The sequence below is a fragment of the Rhineura floridana genome, chromosome 2, assembly GCF_030035675.1.
Source record: "Rhineura floridana isolate rRhiFlo1 chromosome 2, rRhiFlo1.hap2, whole genome shotgun sequence".
NCBI classification, from domain to species: Eukaryota; Metazoa; Chordata; class Lepidosauria; order Squamata; family Rhineuridae; genus Rhineura; species Rhineura floridana.
Window position 1 is genome coordinate 237,753,199 of NC_084481.1, and position 22,190 is coordinate 237,775,388.

The following is a 22,190-nucleotide window of genomic DNA, read 5'->3' on the forward strand; positions in this document are numbered from 1 at the left end:
GACACAACCCTTGATCTTTAATATCACTTAGCTGCCTTGTGGAGCACTTTAAGTCAAGATACACATCTACTACATATTTTGGAAAGTTGTTTGTCTGTTCACTATGCATTTGGACACCTCTTCAGATACCGCAACCACATTTTGCATGATGGTTCCTGAGATCAAGCAGCAGGTTTCCATTTATGTTTGGATACAGTTGGACACCATTTTGAATCAAGATGGAAGACTGAACCTTTCAAGACTGCACTGATATTTTTGGTTTCTTAGAATTCCCGGGCAACGCTGGGTGCAAGGCTGCTAGTATTCTAATTTTAAAACATTACAAACATTTTCAAAGATAGTGAAGAAAAGTAGAAGCAGATAAATTATCTTGTTTAATGAGGTCCCAGCCATTTAGGGCTGAAACCAGAATTGCTTATGCAGACAACAAAACAGCAGTGCAGGAGCTGACCAGGTTATGACAGTACTGGGTTTCCAGTTATCCCATCCTGCCAACAGAAGGGCCGTGATCATCAAGGGCAGCTCCACATAATCTTAACAGTAATAGCTCAAGAGGGTAAGAGCCTTTCCCTTTCATGTTACCTCTACTCTTGCATTCCGGGACAATTATGCAACTCTAGTATATCACTGCAGGGAATTCAGGTATCAAAAGAAACAGGCATAGCAATAATAGTAGTAGTGGTAGCACCATCCAAATTTATATTAATTGTGATGCCAGGAGTTTCCATCTGCCTTGAACGTTTTCACAGAAGAATGGCTAAATTTAAAAAGAGCTACAACTGAACCATTATTTTAAAAATTGCACAGCCCTAATTAAAGCGTGACCTTCTTCTAATTATCATGGCCATTTCCCGAACGTCTCCATTCTAAAAATGTGCAGGTTTTTCTAATGAGGATGGCATACAAAGTGGAAAAAATGTATTTCCCCTGACATGAGCGTATGCTGTTTTTGTAGAAAGAAGGGGAGAGGGGGATGAAATCAGCAGTTTTGATCATTTTAAATATGAAACTTTCAAAGTTCTCCAGTCCTGCTCAGGACTCAGGTCCTGCTGTGGGCTTCCCATTGGAGCATCCGGATGGCCACTGTCAGAAAAGGATGCGGGACTAGATTGGCTACTGGCCTGATCCAGCAGGGCTCTTCTTATGAACTTATGTACTGAAATCCTCTTTTAGCAAAACTTCCTGAATCGGTTTCCGACCCGAACTAAAGAGTGGCTTTCATAGTTCATATGAAGGATGTGTGTGTTTTGCCCTGCTTCAGAGACTGTAAAAACATGTTGAGCCATCGATCAAATCAGCTAGCAAATTTTTGAAATGGCGCAAGAGTTCTCAGATTTATACTTTTGGGGGAGCAGGATGTATGGCAGACATTTTGCAAACATGCATTTAAGATTGATATATATTAGCTTGTTCTCTCAATTTCAGGCAGTAGTTACGGGTGGGGGAGGGGAGAGAAGAAGAGGCATCTTGTTTGCATTCAGGGATGTTTTTGGCTGAAGCCCTGCCCAGTGAAGGATCGTATAGCTGGAAGGAAGCAAAGGTCATCCAGTACCAAACTCACAGAGCTCCCACAGGACAGTCTATGTGCAATCTAGACCAGAGCATGAACCAAGCGGAGAATAGCTGGATGAAAGACAAGCACTTACAGAACAAATGTTTAGGGCACAATCCAAGGGCTATTTATGCCGGGGAGGGGAGGTGGATATGGTAGACACCCGGCTGAGTTGACAGGGCCCCGGCTCTGCTGGGCTCTGCCAGCAGAAGCCGCTCATCCTGGGGCACCTGTGGCGAACCCAGGATCTCCCGGCTCAACTGGGGGTCTGCTGGAGAAGCCCAGCCTGGCGGAAGGGGAGCCGGCAGAAGCCAGCGTAAGGCCTGAAAGGAGCATTTGCGGGGGGGGGGGGGTTGGAGGAGGGGCTGGGGGGAATTAGGCAACATCCAACTCGTGTTGGGAGTGCTCCTGCAAGTCTCAATGCAGGCCAAAGTTATGCTGGGGAAAAGGTCAGTCTAAGAAAATACAGCTTACTTCCCAGGAGGGGTATATGTGAGAGCCGGCTTTTACTTTCTGGTCCCCACACAAGCTCCCAGAGGAGCCGGCGCTGAGATGGCCCCACGGCTTCCTAATGGCAACCGGATGCTGCAGACCTTCCCACTGGCTCCTCTTCTGCTGGCACCCCTTCTGCCAGCTTTCCCTGAGTTGGATTGCTCTATGTACTCCATTTGTTTACTAAATTTTGATCCAGCCCTTCCTCCCAAAGCAGCCTAAAAAGACCCAAAGCAAGAAGCTGAGACACAACAAGGCAAGCACTTGGCCAACGGAAAAATTCATTCATGGTTCCAAATATAGATCCTGAGCCTGGCCATCTGCCAAGCCCCCCCCCAAAGAAATCTTAGTGTGCTCCTGTTTTACAGATTCCAGAATTTCCCCATCTAGGGGGGGAAACCCCCAGAACATATCATGTCAATCACTCTTCAGGTAATCAATGGCTGTCGTGCTTGCCCATGATGTTGGGAGGAATTTCCACAACAAAGTACTTTCAGAAAGTAAAGCAACACCTAGGACTTTACAGCAGAGCCAGGGAACATTTGGCCCTCCAGATGTTGCTGGACTACAATGCCCATCACCCCTGGCCATCCGCCATGCTTATTGGGGCTGATGGGAAATGTAGTTCAGCAACATCTGGAGGGCCAAAGGTTCTCCAGCCCTGCTCTTTGGCCTCCTTAGCACAAATGTGAATCTGAGTCTGCTGGGACGAAGCAAGAGGGGAAAATCTCATATGACCTTCCAGGTACTGGAATTTAAAAAGTGCTGAAACAAAATACTGTACCTCTTCTGTCGCAGGCTTTTTTGCTAGCTGTGTCGAAATCAAGGGTCTTAACCTGAATGCAAGAAGAATTCAAGATGTAAGACCCTGTATGTAAAACTGAAATAAAAAAACCTTGATCCAGTCTATCCAGAAAATGTTAAACAACCAGTTGAGTTGGCAGCCTTAGGCATCGTCTTGCTGCAAAATGAAAAACAAAGAACACAGAGCCAATGGAAAGCGTCTGACAAGAGTTATAGTTACAAGAATAAAGATCAGGCAACAACCTCTCAATAACAAACTACCACCTAACAATGTATCCACAGCAGGTCACCTTTCGCCAACAACAATAAAAACCTTCAAGGATCATCATCATCCTGCATAACTCTCCTGATCTTATTTATTCATTCGTAAAATTTGTAGATTGCTCTTCAGTGAAAAAATACTCTTAAGAGCGGCATTACAATCAATAAAACATATTAAAACATTAACAACATAAATCACAAGATTAAAACAGCAGAAGTAGACTAAAATATAGTGACTGGACACACACTGGCCCAGTTCAGACTGTTCCATAGTTTATGAAGTGAGCAGTGAGGGTGAGCGCTCCTCCCTCGCCCTGCTCCCCCTCTTCTGTGATGGGAAGATCTTGACAGGTATTCAGTTTGGAGGAACTCTGGCTGAATACAAGCTGAGCCTTCCCTTGCCTGGTGAGAACTCAAGCGACTTGAGCAGCACAGTGCAGGAAGAAAAACCAGGGAATGCTCAGTGCTCTTCATCCCCACCCTGTTCTGTTGTTGCTGCTATTGCTTAAATCAGCATTTGCCAACCTACTGCTGGCTGAGGCTGATGGGAATTGTGGTTCAAAACATATAGAGGGCACCAGCTGGCAAAGTCTGCCTTAACTAGATCTCCTCCCCCCCCCTTTATATGTGAGCAGGATATGAGCCATCAACTCTGGTCATCACTGTCAGGGCTAGTTTGGTCCTCCGAACACTAAGAGCGTCTGGAGCTTCGTGCCAAGCATGCACACTATGTGTCAAATATGGATTCGCTTCTGCCTCAATGTGTGGAATGGCCCTTTTTGCAGCGCTGGGTCTGTTTTCATGCTGCCATTCAACAACCACTTCTACGCTGCATGTAACATTACATGCAGACAAGAGAAAAACCAAACTAAACTAAAAGCGATGCAGAAAAGCACAAATGAGAAACAACATATTAACGTTTACATTTTGAAAGGGGGTGGCGGGAAGAGACAATACATTTAGAAAAGGTTCTCCACCTCCCCACATCTTTTCCTGCTTTGTCTTTTCCTTATTAAGCATTTAATTATTAATGTGAGTTCTGTCCCACTTTTCAGTCCAGAAGAATATCCAAGGCAGCTTACCGAAAATGCAGTTCAGTTGGGGATGCTTCCCCTCTTTTGACATATAGCATTGCTCTGGGGTGGCAACCGCACTCCCCACATCTCATTAGGTAGCTGTGGCCTTTCACACAACCACATTCCCTCAACTGCTGGCAACTGACTGCAGTCTTTTTACTGTTCAAGGGGCAGAAAGGGAGGAGTCGGGTGTTACAATTGTTCCAGGTGAGCTGCTTAGTGATAGCAGCTGGACGCTCAATAACCTGACTGCACACTCCTTTGACATATTATTCTGCAGTTTCTTCTGAAGAACTACCCTGCTGTTCTCATGCTTGGACCCCAATCTTTCTTCCAAGTGAAATGTGCCCATTTCTCCAATAAGGAATGGTCACACTATCTTGTCTCCAAATAAATTGTCCATGCACACCTCTTGACAGAACTGTTCACCCTCTCCTCTCCCAAAGTCTTGTGTCATTCTTGCTGTTTCTTCAATATGTTAAAAGAAGAAGAAACAGGAATAATATTGCTGGAGTAATCTATGCTCTATTAGCAGAAACCAGTAATGATTTGAAACGAATGCTGATGAAAGTTAAAGAGGAAAGCACAAAAGCAGGACTACAGCTGAACGTCAAGAAGATTAAAGTAATAACAGAAGATTTATGCAACTTCAAAGTTGAAAAAAGTGGATAAGAGAAAAATAAACCCATTTGAAATGTGGTGTTGGAGGAGAGCTTTGCTCATACCATGGACCGCAAAAAAGACAAATAATTGGGTGTTAGAACAAATTAAACCAGGAATATCACTAGAAACTACAATGATGAAACTGAAGTTATCATACTTTGGACACATCATGAGAAGACATGATTCACTAGAGAAGACAATAATGCTGGGGAAAACAGAAGGGAGTAGAAAAAGAGGAAGACCAAACAAGAAATGGATTGATTGCATAAAGGAAGCCACAGACCTGAACTTATAAGATTTGAACAGGGTGGTTCACGAGAGTGGCTGTATACTATAGTCAGTAGGGATTTTTCGCGTTCTACCATGTTAAATGAAAATACCCCCCCACACCCCTTTCTGGTGCTTTGTATAGTCCCAATTCAAAACAAAAACTTACAAGGCTTATACTGTTGGATTCAGAATCGCTTGCTCTACAACTCTGGAAGTTTTCTTGGTGATACACAACCCCCCCACGGAGAATCCACAGGTTAAAGTGAAAAACGTGAGGGAAAAAAACTAGAAGCCGTTTGGACTTTTTTTCCTTGAAATTGACATAATCTGTTGTCCTTGATTACAACTCAGAGATGACTCTAAGGTATCCCTAATCAATTGCCCAAGCTTGCCCCAAACACAGTACTTCATCTGTACTAGGTTTAAATTAAAAAAACAGCATGGTTTATTTTTAATTAATTGGTTAAAAATGCATTAGAGTGGATTGTAAGGTACCACACGCGCAGAAGAAAGACTTCTTTCATTTCACTCTTCCTCCCCCTCCCCTTCCAGTTATTTGGAGGAAGCAGGGGAAGTCTGCTCCTGTGATTGGTGGGCAACAGACATGTGACTCACACTGGCCTTCTGCTGAGCTTGCTGTGTGTGTGTGTGTGTGTGTGTGTGTGTGTGTGTGTGTGTGTGTGTGTGTGTGTGAGAGAGAGAGAGAGAGAGAGAGAGAGAGAGAGAGAGAGAGAGAGAGAGAGAGAGAGAGAGAGAGAGACTGCTCCTGTGATTGGTGGGCAACAGACATGTGACTCTCACTGGCCTTCTGCTGAGCTTGCTCTGTGTGAGGAAGCAAGAGAGAGAGAGAGAGAGAGAGAGAGAAAATGGGCGAAAATGGAGGGAGAAAGCAGCAGCAGATGGGAGGTGAGTGGGAAAGAGTTAAAAAATGGGGGGGGGACACTTTCTTTCTGTTCTTCTCCAGTCCTGTTTTAAAGCAATTAGGCAGGGCTTACTTAGGTATTACAGTTTTTTATTATGTAGGAAACTAATACTGATTTGTTTAAAATTAATACTGATTTTTTGCAATGACCAAGTGGTTTGACAGTAAAGTATTGTATTTATACATCTGCAGTGTGTGTATGGAGTCTTTCCAACAACTCTGTGATTGGGTTGGTGATTGGAAACCAAGGCAACTCACAACAAGAAATAAATCCCTTTAAAAGCCAATAACCATAAAGCAAGAATAAACAGTTGGAAAACAGCCTAAAGAGGCATGATTCTGAATTTTGGGTTGGGTGAATGAAGTTTATTTATTATTTGATTTATATCCTGCTCTTCCTCCCAGTAGGAGCCCAGGACAGGAAACAAAAGTACTAAAAGCACTTTAAAACATCATAAAAAACAGACTTTAAAATCTATTAAAACATCTTTGAAAACATTTTTAAAAGCTTTAAAAAACATTTTTTATAAAAGAAAAGGCTTAAAACATATTAAAAAGCAATTCCAACACAGACTCAGACTGGGATAAGGTCTCAGCTTAAAAGGCTTGTTGAAAGAACAAGTTCCTTATCACTTGAGGCTGTAGTTCTCTGCACACTTCCCAGTTTAGTAAGCCCCATTGAACACATTGGGACTTGCTTCTGAGTAAACAAACATTGGATTGCACTATAAATATCTATACAGATTGTGTAATTAATAAACATATCTGATAGTCATGTTTATATAAATATTTCTTCATACTGCGTCCCAATAAGTATTTGATTTCACACTATGGTTGTAGATGATTTTTTCTCTACATTTTAAGTGTGCCCTTCTTCCTTGGTGTGGTCATGGTACTCTGTTGTTTTCATCTTGAGGGGAGGATAGGCTGAGAGATGGTGAGTAGCACATGGTCACCCAGTATACTTTATAGCTCATTTCCATTTTGAAAAATTAATTAAAACGATTTGCATGCAGGCAAAATTGATTAAGTAGATCAACACATTTAAAGCACATCCAACTCACATTTAAAGTCCATGACTTTGCCTAAAGAATCCTGGGAAGTGTAGTTTCCCCCTCACAGTTATAGTTCTCACCACCCTTAACAAATGAAAATTCCCATGATTCTGTGGTGGGATTCATGTGCTTCAAATGGGTGTTGAATGTGCTATAAATAAATGTTGTAGGTATGATGTGCATTCAAGAGTGAATTGCAAAGAAAGTTTTAAAAGATACTTTTTTAAACAGGGGGAGGGTTGTAGCTCATCGTTAGGGCATATGCTTTGCATACAAGGTCCAAAATTCAATTCCTGGAAAAGACCATTGCCTGGAATCCTGGAAAACCAATGCTAGTCCATGTCATGAGTACTGAGTTAGATGGGACAAAATGGCCTGAGTCAGTATAAGGCAGATTCCTTGGTTCCTAAAAGTGGGAAGAGACTCAAGGGCCACAGTGACTCCAACATTTATTGATGTATTTTTATTTACAACATTTATATACCGCTTTAGTGTAAAAAATCTCAAAGGTGTTTACAGAAAGACTTAAAACAATAAAATTATTGGCAAAAGCGTTAAGGACAGATATTTTAAAAAGTTCAAAATAATAAAACCAACAATGAGTTAAAAACAGATTTAAAAACACAATAGCTTCTACATGCCTGGAGAGGCTTGCCTCAGGAAAACTGATTTTAGCAGGTGCTGAAAAGAGGCGTCTGCCTAATGTCAATAGGCAAGGAGTTCCAAAGCATAGGTGCTGCCACTTTACAGGACTGATTTCTTACAAGGGCAGAACAAGTACTATGTGGCACCCATAACATGGAAAGCACAGCTTGAACTTGGCCTGGTAGCAAATCAGCAACCAATGCCGATTTCAGAGCAGAGGTGTAATGTGCTGATAGGATCTCACTCATGTCAGCAATCGTGCTGCAGCATTCTGCGTTAACTGAAGTCCCCAGGTCAGGTTGTGCTGCATGGGGATTTCTGTGACCTTGGCTGACTGGCTGCTAGGATTTTTTTAGTTTTGGTTTTTGGTTATGAATCCTGACTGGTTGTGGGATGCGGAGTTTTCTGCCTTATTCATAGGAATCTTGTTGTGGTTGGTGTGGTATTGCATTTAGGAAAGTGTTACTGGCTTTTGTGTTGTTGTTTTTTCTATTTGCATTTCACTTATCTTTAACCTCACTCTGTTACAGCCATAGAAGCAACAGCAGTAGTTCCATGTGCTCAGGACAACCCCCTTAAACCCACTGGTGATGTACCTTGTTGGTTGCATGACAGTTTGGCCAATAGTGGTAAAAGAGAATTCATATATTTGGAAGTGTGGCTGCAGCTGTTGTTCCCAAGCTGCTGCTTATGAACGTAGACCAAACCATGTGTGTTTTTCTCTCTGTCCATTATTGCTCACTGGAACTGGGTTGGCTGTCAAAGTGAGTTTATAGCAGCCCACAGGGTAGACAGAAAGGGTAGAGAATCTTCTTACTCTTACTCATTTCTCAGACCTCTTTCTGAAGGGTCAAATCTGTTAAGAATTTTGGAGCAGCCATGTTAAAAGATACAGGCAGGGCACTGCAGGCAGGGGGTTGCCAACCCTGTTTGGATATGGATGTCTTTGCAGAGGATCCATAGTCAAGGTTTACCAACATCACAGTCCATACTATATCTACTCAGAAGTAAGTCTTGTTGAGTTCTGTGGTGCTTAGTCCATTAGTAAGTGTGTTTAGAATTGCTGCCTTTGGGGACATCCATCTTTACTCCTGAGTGTTGCCATCTAACATCTCCACAACACTGGGATCCTTTCTTCCTACAATGGCCTTCTGGTGGCTGGCCTGGGGGCACTTAAACCCTTCTTGCTGAAAGCAAATGGGCTAGATTAAATGTTCCCTACCCGGGCTTCATATTTTAGCTAAGATTTCTATCTTAATTCTATCTTAATTCTCAATCAGAAAAATGTTTTTTTTCATTGTATGCTCTACACAACAACAACAACAACAACAACAACAACAACAATAATAATAATAATAATTTAATTTGTGGGTCGCCTATCTGGCCAATGGCCACTCTGTGATTGATGCTTAATGTATCATGCTTAATGGCAGCGCTAGGGCCCATCCCTGTGACATCACTCAGGCGCACCCCCTGACATCACTCAGGAGTACCTCCTCTGGCCCACCCCTGAAATTTCAGGGTTTGGGATGCTTCTGACCTGGCAACCCTAATTCCTGCCTTCCATTGTTCTTAGCCAATGAGAGACACCACAGTTGTCCTGGAAAAATGAAGAATTTTAGTCTGCTTGCCTGCTGCATCTGCAGAATCTAGCAGGTTAGAAAACTGCACATGCCCACTTGATCAACACATGCAGCTCCACCCCTTACCCATACACTTTCTGGTTGCGTCAGCAAGGAGTAGCAGCTTTCATCTCAGTTGCCTGTTTCTCAGGATATGTGTCTTAAGTGGTGAATGCAATGGGAGGGTCTGCCTGTCATCATGGAGGATGGAATAAAAGGGTTTGATTCCACTAAACACTCCCTCCCGTGAACCGATACAAGATATAAAAGCAAACCTTTCTGTAGAAAAGGCAGTGATACTAGCATTTGCATTTTTCAGCCCTGTACCCACCTTGTTAAATGGTGGTTACTCCTAAGTAAAGTTGCATTGGAATGCAGCCTCACTCACCCTGTTGCATGACAGAGCCTCTGTTCAGCAATTCAGAAAAGGCTAAAAAGTATTTTTTGATACATACCCTTCTTCAAAATGACTGGCAGGCATCTCTCCACCAAAGATCACCCTACTTCCATCTCCCCAGGGATGGATATATGTGTGTGTGTGTGTGTGTGCGCATGTATACCTACACGCATGTATATATATACATACACACAGAGGCGCTCCCTCTCTCTATGCATATATTCAATGCAGTGGGGGGTGTAACCTCCCCCCCCCCTTAAGGAATGGAACAGCTACCCTGTCTAATGCTACCACAGCTTGCCAGGTCTCTAGAATTCACTGCATTTTTATTTTATTTTTTTAAAAAGGTGCCATCACCCAGGTCTCCATCATGTTCTAGCCTTTATCATAGAAGGCTCCATTTCCCCTCTCTCTGATTGGATATGTGAGAATCGGTGTACTAAAGACACTTCTTACATGCTCAGACATGCTCCCTTTAGATAAGATGATTGACAGAGCTGATAATATTGTAATCTTGATTTCTATCTGCGTTAAAAGTTGTATGATTTTTATAGTGCTGCATTGACTTGTTTTATGTTTGTTATGTTTTTATTGTTTTTATGTTTTTAAGCTGCCCTGAACTCTGTTTTTAACAGTGGAAAGGCAGGATATAAATCCTCTTAATAAATAAATATTCCATAATAGGCATTTAAGGTTGAAAATGAAGGATTTTTTTAAATCTTCAAATCCTCCCCCAGTTTTTGGTGGTAATTGCTAGGCACAAAACAAAACTGGACAATGCAACTTTTAATATGATTAATTTGCCTAATCAGGACATTATTTGCATACTATGCAAATTATGCAACTAATTTATAATTTGCATAATATGCAAATCAGCCTGCCCAGATTTGTGGAATTGGAATAAGCAGCCCTACATGTGACTCACACTGGCCTTCTGGTCAGCGTTGCTCTTCCCCCGTGCTCTGTGTAAGGAAGCACGAGGGAGGAAATGGACAGCCAGACAGTTAGGAGACAGAGAAAGAGAAAAATGGATGGTGGAGGGAGAAAGGCACAGGGCAAGGATGATGGAGAAGGCAGCAGCAGAATGGAGGTGAGTGACGGTGATGTGTGTGTGTGTGTGTTCCCACCGTCGCTGTCTCCCGCAGCCTGCTGTTTCCGCTGGCTCAATCGCCCTGCCACCCCCCACCCCCTATCCTTAAATGGGTTTATAAATGACAAAAGCTCAAATACTTTTTGTTTGCATGCAGTGTGTGTGGCTGTTTGACCTGTGTTCATAACATTGTTGTAGTTATTTTGAGATTGTATGAGACTCTTTGTTTGTAACACTTTAATCCTGAATTTAGCTCTTGGATCTTAAATCAATCAATCAATCAATCAACTCACTCACTCTCTCACTCTCTCTCTCTCTCTCTCTCTCTCACACACACACACACACATATCATTAGTATATACATAGTGGAGCAGTGGGGAGGGGTGGATATAGTGCTGGAGAATGCATAGGTTGGGTTAGGTTTTATTATTATTGTTGAGATTTTTAATGTTTTAATGTATTTGTATGTTTTTATTTTGTACATCGCCCAGAGCGGCTGGACAGCCAGCCAGATGGGTGACTAATAAATTTAATAAATAAATAAATAGGTTACAGCAGCCATGTTACAGCAACCCTGCAAAGTAGCCTAGTATGGCTGTACAGATATTGGGGGGGGCTGAGAGGGAGTTGTGTATGACAACCCTGAAGTGTAGTCCAGTGTTGTTCAGTCTCTTGGTTTTGTGTTTTTTCTTTTTCTTTTTTGAAAAGAACTTTTAAATTGACTGTAGCAGCAGATTTATTTCTTTAATTTATTAAATTTATATCCCACCATTCCTCCTAGAAGAAGCCCAGGGCGGCAATGGGTGGAGGAATCATTGCTTTCCCACTCATGGGAGAAAAGTAGAGGCTTCTTGTGTTTGGGTTGATGCTGGTGGTATAAATCCTTAATGGGTTTATAAATGACAAACGCTCAATGCTTTTTGTTTGAAGTGTGTGTGGCTGTTTGACCTGTGCTCATAACATTGCTGTAGTTATTTTTAGATTTGATGCAACTCTTTGTTTTCAACACTTTAATCTTGAATTTAGCTCTTGGTTGTTTAATCTTAAATCTCTTTCACTCACTCACTATCTGAAATTAGTCCTGTGTTGAAGCCCCATCTGAAATTAGTGCTGTGTTGGCTACTGCTTTCCACTTTTGTGAAAGCCTTTGGTGTATAGGGAAGAGGCATTTTCCTTTTCATCTTTTGCAGAGAACAGAAGGTCTTCATCAAACATTTGCAGGGGCGTCAAATATTTGCAGTTAGTGTAATACCATATTACACTAATGAGGTGGCCAAGTGGTTTTTCTGTTTGTGACCAGTAGTGCAGTAGCAAATTAAAAAGTGCAGGGTCTCTTCATGATAGTCACAGCCATGCCCCTCCTTTTTTTGCTGCTGCGTTGAGAATAAGATCCTTTTTAATGCCTTCTCCTATAACAATAGACATCCCTAGCTCAGTATTGACTGACAAGATTTCAGCTAAGGATCTCTCCCAGCCCTAATTGGAGATGCTGGGTATTGAATGTGGGGACTTTTGCATGCAAAGCATGTTCTCTGCCACTAAGCCATGACCCGCTTGTAAAGGTAAAGGCATTCTTGATGGTAATATAACATTTAAAATACACTTGTTTTCCGGGCCCAATTCAAGGTGTTGGCATTAACCTTTAAATCCCTACACGGTCTCGGCCCAGTTTATCTAAAGGAGCGCCTACAACGCCACCAATCATGCCGCCTGACAAGATCGGCCACACAAGGCCTTCTCTCAGTCCCGCCAACGAAAGCAGCTAGGTTGGCGGGCACTAGAGAGAGGGCCTTTTCAGTGGCGGCCCCCACCCTCTGGAACTCCCTCCCACAAGATCTTCGGCACATCTCTTCCCTGAATATGTTCCGCAAGGCCTTAAAGACCTGGCCTTTTCAGCAGGCTTTCAGGACTTTTGGGGAGGCTTAATATCTTTCTGTTTTAAATGCCTCCTATTATGTATTGCTTGCTTTTATAATTTATATTATTTCAATGTATTTTGTACTGTATTCTGCTATATTTATTGTATGTACGTCGCCTAGAGTGGCCATTGGCCAGATAGGCGACACATAAATTAAATTTATTATTTATTATTTATTACTGCTGAACTATTTCTGTTACTGCTGGTGCTAACTTGCGCAGGATCCCATCTCTTACCTCCTGGATTAAAAAGCAGGGAAATTCACTAATAGGCAAAAAACCTTGCGGTTTAAGAATGTACCTATAGCCCACAGCTATTTCTATCAAATTTTTAAAAGCAGGGAAATTGGGCAGCTATAGTGAATGCACCAGGGGAGCAGGAGACCTGAACTCCTCTCTGAGATATTGTACTGCCCTGCAAATTGGTCAAAATGCAAACACCATTTGGGTTGGTCTTTCACAGTCCAATCCACTTCCTGTGTAGCTTGGAAGAATTTGGTAACATATGCCTCTGAGCATATGGTGAGTGGTGGCAACACCTGCAATCAGCCCAAATAACAGAAACCAGACATGTGCTGTGCTGATCTTTTTTTAGCAGGGGGGAAGCAACATTATTAAGACAGTTGATATAGTTCAGATGGTCACTTTGAATATGTCTGATTTCTTTTGCAATTTTAGTGAAGTTTCCTATAGGAAATCATTTTCTTTTGTTTCTGTTTCTGCAAATATGTGAAGTACAGCAACACTTCGCAAAATTTACACTAAAAAAACTCCAAACATAATAATGGCACTGACTTCTGCAGAATAGTCTCCAGTGGACCTCAGGAGTGTGTCAATTTGTACAAGATAAAACAGTGGGAGGTGAAATATATTTTAACAAAATGCTAGGTGTGCTCTATGTTTTTAATTGACCGTGCCTACCTTGCCTTAAATGAAGTGGTTTAATCATAGCAGGCTGAAAACATGCATCCTCTTTTTCCCAACAGCTAGAGTCACTGCTGAAGTAGCAACATATTGGAATCAGTCTGAGTTTACATCAAACTACAGTTTCAGATTAAACTGTTAAAGCACCCAAAATAGAAATAGAACATAACCTCCAATTTGAAACACAAAAGGCTGTCTTCACCATCATATGACACTGACCACTAAAAAGGCTTTGAAATTAATAAAAATAAATTTGACACAGATTTCTGGGATGAATAATGAGGAAAATAAAATGTTCTAGTTTAGATTCTTTGTACAAATAGTAGTAACACAGGAAAGAAGCAAAGTAAGAACACCACCAACAAACATACAAAAATATAATTATCTTTGGAGATGGCAGGTGTTGCCACCACTCACCATATGCTCAGAGGCACATGTTACCAAATTCTTCCAAGCTACACAGGAAGTGGATTGGACTGTGAAAGACCAACCCAAATGGTGTTTGCATTTTGACCAATTTGTAGGGCAGTACAATATCTCAGAGAGGAGTTCAGGTATCCTGCTCCCCTGGTGCATTCACTATAGCTGCCCAATTTCCCTGCTTTTTAAAGTTTGATAGAAATAGCTGTGGGCTATAGGTACATTCTTAAACCGCAAGTTTTTTGCCTATTAGTGAATAACTTCCAGGCCCAATTCAAAGGGTTGGTTTTAATCTAATAAGGCTCTTTACAGCTCAAGATCCCAATATCCTTTGGAGGCATTTCTCCCAATACGAATCCACCAGGACACTTCAGTCTTCATCTAAGGACCTACTCCGGATGCTTTCTCTGAGGGAGTTCCAGCAGCTGGAAGCAAGGGAGAGGGCCTTTCCAGTTGTGCCGCCCCCAGTGAAGTCTGCTTGGCATCATCATTAGCATCTTTCTGGCACCTTTTCTCTTTTTCTCCCAGGAACTTGATGGATTATTATTATTGTTTGTTGAAATGTTTTTGCTGCTGAATTTTGCTGCTGTTTTCTGCTGGATCTGTTTATGGTTATTCAAATGGTTTTACTGAAATGTATTGCTTTGTTTTTAAGTTATGCAATTTTGGCTCTTAATCTTTTTGTAAACCACTTGAGACTTCAGTGTAGTAAGCCAAAGAAAGAAAGAAAGAAAGAAAGAAAGGAAGAAAGGAAGAAAGGAAGAAAGGAAGAAAGGAAGAAAGAAAGAACCAACGAACCAGCAGAGCTGGTGGGAAGTTCGCCTGAGAACAACCTTAAGACTCTTGGAGAATTAGTCGACAGCCCTAAGGAGTTCAACAAGGGTAATGCTCCAAGGGCAGTCTGTTATGGATACAAGGTGTGGTGTTACACAGAAGCAATTGCTTGCTGTCTTGTGTAGCAATCCATTTCTGGAGCAATCCACAAGCAATCCATAATATTGAAGACCCAGTGGAGGTTAGATTTACTACCTATCTTCTAAAACGGCCAGTAAGTAATTACAAAGGCACACTTTTAAGCATATAACTCTTTTCACTGCTTTAAAATTTACTGCAAAAATCCTTTCTCTCATTTGGACGTGGATTTTTGTATTTTACCTGAGCTATGCAGATGTCTGGGGGCTGCAAATATGGAAAGGGACGATTATGCAGGAGGTTATTACGGCAGTATTTTCTGTGTATATCATTACAGTAAGCTACCCTAAGCCTACAAGGAAGGGAACAAAATACATTAAAAACAATAATTAAAATATACAAAGTCAGAAGAGTTTGTTTTATCCTGTTCTTCACCACGTCTTAGTGTACAGCTATGAACAACGTTCAAAAGGTTACAGCCACTTGAACAGACAATGACAAACTGTGCAGTGCATCTCTCCCCTGGGTTCTGGGTGTTTTGCTTTTAAAACTCCAAATTCCATGATCTGAATAAATATGGTTTGCTTAGTTTGCATAATTTAAACTGGTATCCAAGGTGTGGGCTGCAACTATGGATACTGACCTGGGGGTTAAGTCTCACTGAAGGCAGGGGGACTTACTTCCCAGTAAACATGCACAGGATTTTCAAAGTATTTGGAAGGTTTTGGGAATGGGTAAGGGTTACCCAGCTCACGGAAAGCAAAAGCATGGAAATGGAGGTTAGACAAACTGTATTCTATGGAATACTTGTTAGCAGCAGCAGCATTTTTCCTGGTCATCCATTATGAATCCATTGGTCAGATGAGGGCAGAACCACTTAAGACTGCTACCCCAACAAACCCAGAAAGAATTGATGGTCCATCATAACATACACTGCTGTGAGATCTAACCACCGAGAGATCTAATTCCTTCTTAAAACCATATTCCCCATCAAGATCCAGGCAAAAAGTGTCCACCGAGCCACAAAAGCAGCCTCTCTCTCCTAGGTCCCCTACTGATATTTCTTTCAAGACAAGAACATACTGCTGATCTTGCCTCCTAAACGCAAAATTGAGGTGTCCAACATAGGGCTGGCAGAGAGAATGCGCTGGCTCCCTGTTGAAACGCGGTTAACATAATCCTCTCTATGGCCTTTCCCCTCCCTGAAGCAAATCCACCACCACCACTTTAGTTCACTATAAACCCACAGATTATTCAGGATTTGGACCCAGCTTGTGGGTTTCAGACCCTAGCTTAAGAGAAACCCTTGAGTCCCTTCTCTTCCACACCTACCATTTGCTAACCATTATTAGCGAGGAGCCAATTTGCTTAACCGCAATTTGCATAGGACCGCAGAGCAAAGTTACGATCTACCAAGAGAGAGAGAGGTAACTGAAGCACATAGCTAGAGGGTGACCTTAATGGATAGTCAGTTGCATCTTCACGTCATTAAACATCAATGCAAAAGATATTAAATGTTCTTCATTAAAAAAAAACACCAACCAGCAGTGATTATACCGATTAAGCATTGCAGCCAGAGGGTGCTGAGGATGCCTGGCATCATAGGAGAAACCATACCTCCCAGCAATACCCTGAAGACTTCCTCACCTCCCAATTAGGAGCAAGCTGTTGATGAAGCCGCCTGGGAAACTGGAATCTGTTGACATTTGTTTTAGAGACAAGCAAGATGCATCTGCCCTGAAAGTAGTTAGCAACTGCTATAGTAATAAGAGTCAAAGAACAGTCCACTTTCCTTTTAAGTAAAATGCTACAATAATTCATAGTCGTCTCCCCCTCCAGCCCAGCTATGAAATTTGTAAGGAACAATGGTGAGAGCATATTGTTGACCTTCAGAAATAACTACATATATCTATTTTTACATTTCTACCCAAGCACTTAGTTCATGGGCTCTTGCAACAGCTTGCAAGCCAACACAAAGATAGATTAGAGTACCAAAAAGATAAAATATTAGGATAAGCTGTTTAAAACAATCCTGAAAACAAAGAAAACAGCAGCCAGTAAGAAAAACAATAGTGGCCCAGCCATCCTCTGCCTGCATAATAGTAATCGTCTCCTGACTTCTCAATGAATTGAACTGAAGAGCATAAGAAGAGCCTGCTGGGTCAGGCCAAAGGTCCATCTACTCCAGCATCCTGCTTTCCTCAGTGACCAACCAGATGATGAAGGGAAACCCATAAGCGCAATAGCTCTCTCCCACTTGTGTCTATGTTGGGGAGGGGAAGGCCACAGCACAGCAGCACAGCATCTGCTTCATATGGAGGTTGTAGATGGTGATTCAATTCCCAGCATCTCCAGGAAGGGCTGTGGAGCCAAAAGGTGAGGCTGGTCTAGGGCCAGGCTCCACTTGTTGTCAGCTGCTGCAAGGCCCCAAAAGGCAAACGGCCTCCTGGGAATACATGGATTCCACTAGGACAAACCCAAATATTGTTAACAATGCATTGAGCAGGGGATTGGACTCGACGGCTTTATAGGCCCCGTCCAGCTCTACTAGTCTATGATTCTCTGAAACTCTGATTAGCTGCTGCTAGGCAGTGTAGACCACTGTTTTGTCCCCAGATGTTGGAGTACAACTCCCATGATCCTTTGACCAGTGGCTAAACTGGCTGGGAATGATGGGAGTTGTAATCCAAGAACTACTGGGCATCCAAGGTTGAAGAACAGTGGTGCAGACCAGCCTTTCCCAACTTTTGGGTCTCCTTATGTTGATGTTGATGATCTTGTTTATTAGATTTATATCCCGCCCTTTCTTCCAGTAGGAGCCCAGAGCAGAAAATGATGTGGGAATACAACTCCCATCAGCCCCAGGCAGCATGGCCAACAGTCAGGAATGATGGGAACTGTAGTTCAGCAACATCTGAGGACTCAAAGGTTGGGAAAGGCTAGTGTAGACAACACAGAGCTAGATGGAATAATGGGCTGGCACAGAATAAAGCAATTTCCTATGTTCCCAGCAACTAGTATTCACAATCATGCTGTATCCACTACCGGAGGTAATTATGTAACTTTCATGACCAGTAGCCATTGATAGCCTAATCCTCAACAAATTCATCTAAGCCTCTTTTCAAGCTGTCCAAATTGGTGGCCATCACTCAATCTTGCGACTGCAAACTCCATAGTTTACTTATGCACTATGTAAAAAAGATCTCCTTTTTGTCTCTCCTGAACCCTCCAACATCTAGCTTGGTTGGATGGCCCCAGAACTTCTCTCTATCCATTTTCTATATACCATGCATAGTTTTTAAAATCTATCATTCCTCCCCCTGCAGTTGTCTCTCCCCACCCCCTCACCCCCCAAAAACTATATCAATCTTCAAATGCTGTAGGCTTTCCTAACAGGGAAAGGTGCTCCTGCTGAGGCCCACTGCGACTGGTGGGGTAGAAGACAGGGAGACCAACAGTGCATGCAGCTACCCCCAGTGATGGGTGGATCCACCCCTGATAGGTTATAAGTAAGAAGGTAGACTGAATTTGGTGGGTTGAGCCCTATTCATCCTTATGGACCAGTCTCCATTGGCTCCAGCCCCTTATTGTTCTGATTTTCCTTTTGCCCACCTGGCCAAACTGAAGGCCGTTCCACAGAACGGGGACCATGGCAGAAAAACCCTGTTCATCCCAGCCATCCAAGGCCACAGCACCAGAAGCAGGACCTCTGTAGCAGATTTCACAGCATGTCAGTGGAGGGCATCAAGCAAGTCTGGTGCACTAACAATAACTTCACCCATTTATTTCCCCCTAAAGTATCATACACAGTACTGATTCTTATCTCCCCATCTCTCCCTCCCTCTCTCCTTTTACAGACAAAAAGGAAGCCCTTCTTCACACAGTGCATTATTAATTTATGGAATTTGCTGCCACAAGATGTGGTGATGGCCACGAGCTTAGGTGGCTTTGAAAGGGGAATAGATAAATTCATGGAAGATGGGTCTATCCAATAGCTAATTAGCAATAACGGATGAGAAATCCAGCAAAATGATGCAGTGTGGAGTGGTCCTGTACAGCATTCTAGGCAATCAGCCATGCCCTCTTCCAAAATATTCTATTTTCTGTCTCGTTTTCCATCCCCCACCCCCACCAGTCAGTGCTAAACTAGATGGACCTTTGGTCTGATCCAGTAGGAGATATCTTGTAAAATTTACAGTTGCTGTATCCTGTATTTTAATGCAATTTCCCCACAGCAGTCACACCACAGTCTTGTACTGAATTGAAATGTGAAGACTTATAGGTTTCCTAAATACTCATAGCTATTATTCATGGCTAATGAGTACAACTCTTTTGTTTTGCAGTATAATCACAGGCATTGGTTACTTGGGAGCCCCATTGAGCTCAATTGGATCTAAACCCTAGGAAGTGTGCTTAGGCTTTAGATACATACACATATACATGCATATACACAAGTGTAGTGGGATTTACCAGGCAGTGTTCTCTCTATAACAGGGGCTCCCAAACTGTGGTCTGTGAGCTTTTTGAGGTCGTCTGCTGCATTGTCTAGATTTGTGATTGAAGACAGGCGACAGCACATTCATCACATTAAATACTCAAATTGCAATACAATAAATAAGAACTAAAACACGCAATAAGAATACAATTAAAATCACATGGTATCTAGCATTGCACGTTATAATGGTTACAACCAGCAGAAAAATCATTAAGTGGCCCAGCTAGACCCTCAGCAATTTTCAAGTAGGGGAAAAAAAAGTTTAGGAACCACTGCTCTGCAGGAAACAATGGAATTGGCAAAAGAAGTGACTGCCAAAGATAAAGGGCTAAAACCTAGGACAATTAACTAACTAAACAAAAATTTAGTTGATCAACACCTGTTGGTTGAGCAGATTTGATTCAATTCGGTCTAACACCAAAACATCAGTAGAGGCACCTTTTTGAGATGCTAAAGTGAAAGACAGCTTAAAAATTACATGAAAAATGTTGCATTATGATTTCCTATAGCAGTGAAAGCCTGAACCAAAACAGCCCCAAAAGGGAGACAAGGACACCCGTAAGTCACAGCCCCATTGATGAAATTTTATCCACTCCAGTGTGGCGTAGTGACTGGACTACGACCTGAGAGACCAGGGTTCAAATCCCCACACAGCCATGAAGCTCACTGGGTGACCTTGGGCCAGTCACTGCCTCACTGCCTCTCAGCCTCAAAGGAAGGCAATGGGAAACCGCTTCTGAATACCACTTACCATGAAACCCCTATTCATAGGATTGCCATAAGTTGGAATTGACTTGAAGGCAGTACACTTACATTTTTACAAATTAAGCTGATTAGAGCTTTGAAACAAGCTGTTTTTTAAAAGAGCCCAGAACAATAAATTGGTTGAACCAGCTTGAACGCCATGTAAACAGCACCTCCTCAACCAAGCTATTTAGCACTGAAACTAACAAAGTTGACATTCTCCTGACAAAGCGTGATTGGTACAAAATTTGTCATTGTGTCTGCTTACTGGTAAATCTGCTTAGCTCGTGTTCTGTCTTCAATTGAGCTGTAGAAGATAACATCTAAGTTTGTTCTCCAGCTTAACAACTTAAAAGAAGATTCAATATAATAGATTCTGACAGGGCTGAAGAGCACATAAATTGAATTGCCCAAGTGACCAACCACGGAGGGAAAGAAACAACAAGCAAGCAAGCTGTGGTAAACAGCTGTTTTTATTTGCTTTGATTTTATAACTAAAATTAGACCATGCAGACATCCTGGGAGCCATCATGACGAGAAAGTTAAATTAAGACCCTCCATTTCAGAACTCCATAATGATACGTATGCTTTCCTGATCTCCTTGGAGTTTGGTAAGATGAAGGAATTAATGAATGAAAGAAAAACGTTTTTAAATATCTTGCTCTGTACACTGGCTCCAAGCTCTGCTACACACAGTGGTGGACCTGTCTGTTTAAACCAGAGTCGGATACCCTTTCCGACGCAAGAGCAACATTCCCTTGGGAGGAATCTTCCAGGGGCCGCATGACAGTGGCCACAGAATAAAGGATGTGACTTTCACCTTTGTTCTGTAGGTTACATTGCGGCCATGCAAAAACCAGAGGCCTCGATATGTGCACGCACACATCCATCTAGTTATTATTTATTTATTTATTTAATTAATTTGTATCCCGCCCTTCCTCCCAGGCAAGCAAGATGCATTGTCACAGTTCAAGGACACAATCCAGCCAGGCAAAAACACTTGAGGAGGCCATGGGACAGGAGGATGGCCTAGGGAGAGTCCCAACAGCCAGATGGAAAGGCCCAGAGGGCTGCATTTGGTCCCTAAGCCTAAGATCCCTACCTCTGGTTTATTTATTTATTTTATTTATTTATTTGTTAAATTTTTATACCGCCCCACTAGCATAGCTCTCTGGGCGGTGTACAACAGAAAGAATATACAATAAAATCACATAAATCGGTACAAAAACATATATATAAAAATCCACAAATCTAAAACCAATTTAAACATATTAAATTAAAATGCCTGAGCAAAGAGAAAGGTTTTAACTTGGCGCCGAAAAGATAGCAATGTCGGCGCCAAGCGCACCTCAACAGGAATACTATTCCACAATTCGGGGGCCACCACTGAGAAGGCCCTGGTTCTTGTAACCATCCTCCGAGCCTCTCTATGAGTCGGAACTCGGAGGAGGGCCTTCGATGTTGAACGTAGTGTACAGGCAGGTTCATATCGGGAGAGGCGTTCCAGGAGGTATTGTGGTCCCGCGCCGTATAAGGCTTTATAGGTTAAAACCAACACTTTGAATCTGGCCCGGAAACATATAGGTAGCCAGTGCAAGCGGGCCAGAACAGGTGTTATATGTTCGGACCACCTGGTCCTCGTTATCAGCCTGGCCGCCGCGTTTTGCACAAGCTGTAGTTTCCGAACCGTCTTCAAAGGCAGCCCTACGTAGAGCGCATTGCAGTAATCCAATCGAGAGGTTACCAGAGCATGGACAACTGAGGTGAGGTCCTCCCTGTCTAGATAGGGACGTAGCTGGGCTACCAATCGAAGTTGGTAGAACGCATTCCGTGCCACCGAGGCTACTTGAGCCTCGAGTGACAGGGAAGGATCTAAGAGTACTCCCAGACTACGAACCTGTTCCTTCAGGGGGAGTGTAACCCCGTCCA

At 42.5% G+C, this 22,190-nt stretch overlaps 1 long non-coding RNA gene across 1 annotated transcript in view; it reads right to left on the reverse strand.

Annotated features, from left to right (window-relative positions):
• Positions 1-19,513, reverse strand: part of LOC133377875 (uncharacterized) — a 36,824-nt gene extending 17,311 nt beyond the window's left edge. The window contains exons 1-2 of the long non-coding RNA XR_009760815.1: positions 19,493-19,513; positions 2,829-2,880 (exon numbers count right to left, since the gene is read on the reverse strand). This is a non-coding gene — a long non-coding RNA (uncharacterized LOC133377875). The remainder of the gene's footprint in view (positions 1-2,828; positions 2,881-19,492) is intronic.
• Positions 19,514-22,190: the final 2,677 nt, after the last annotated feature.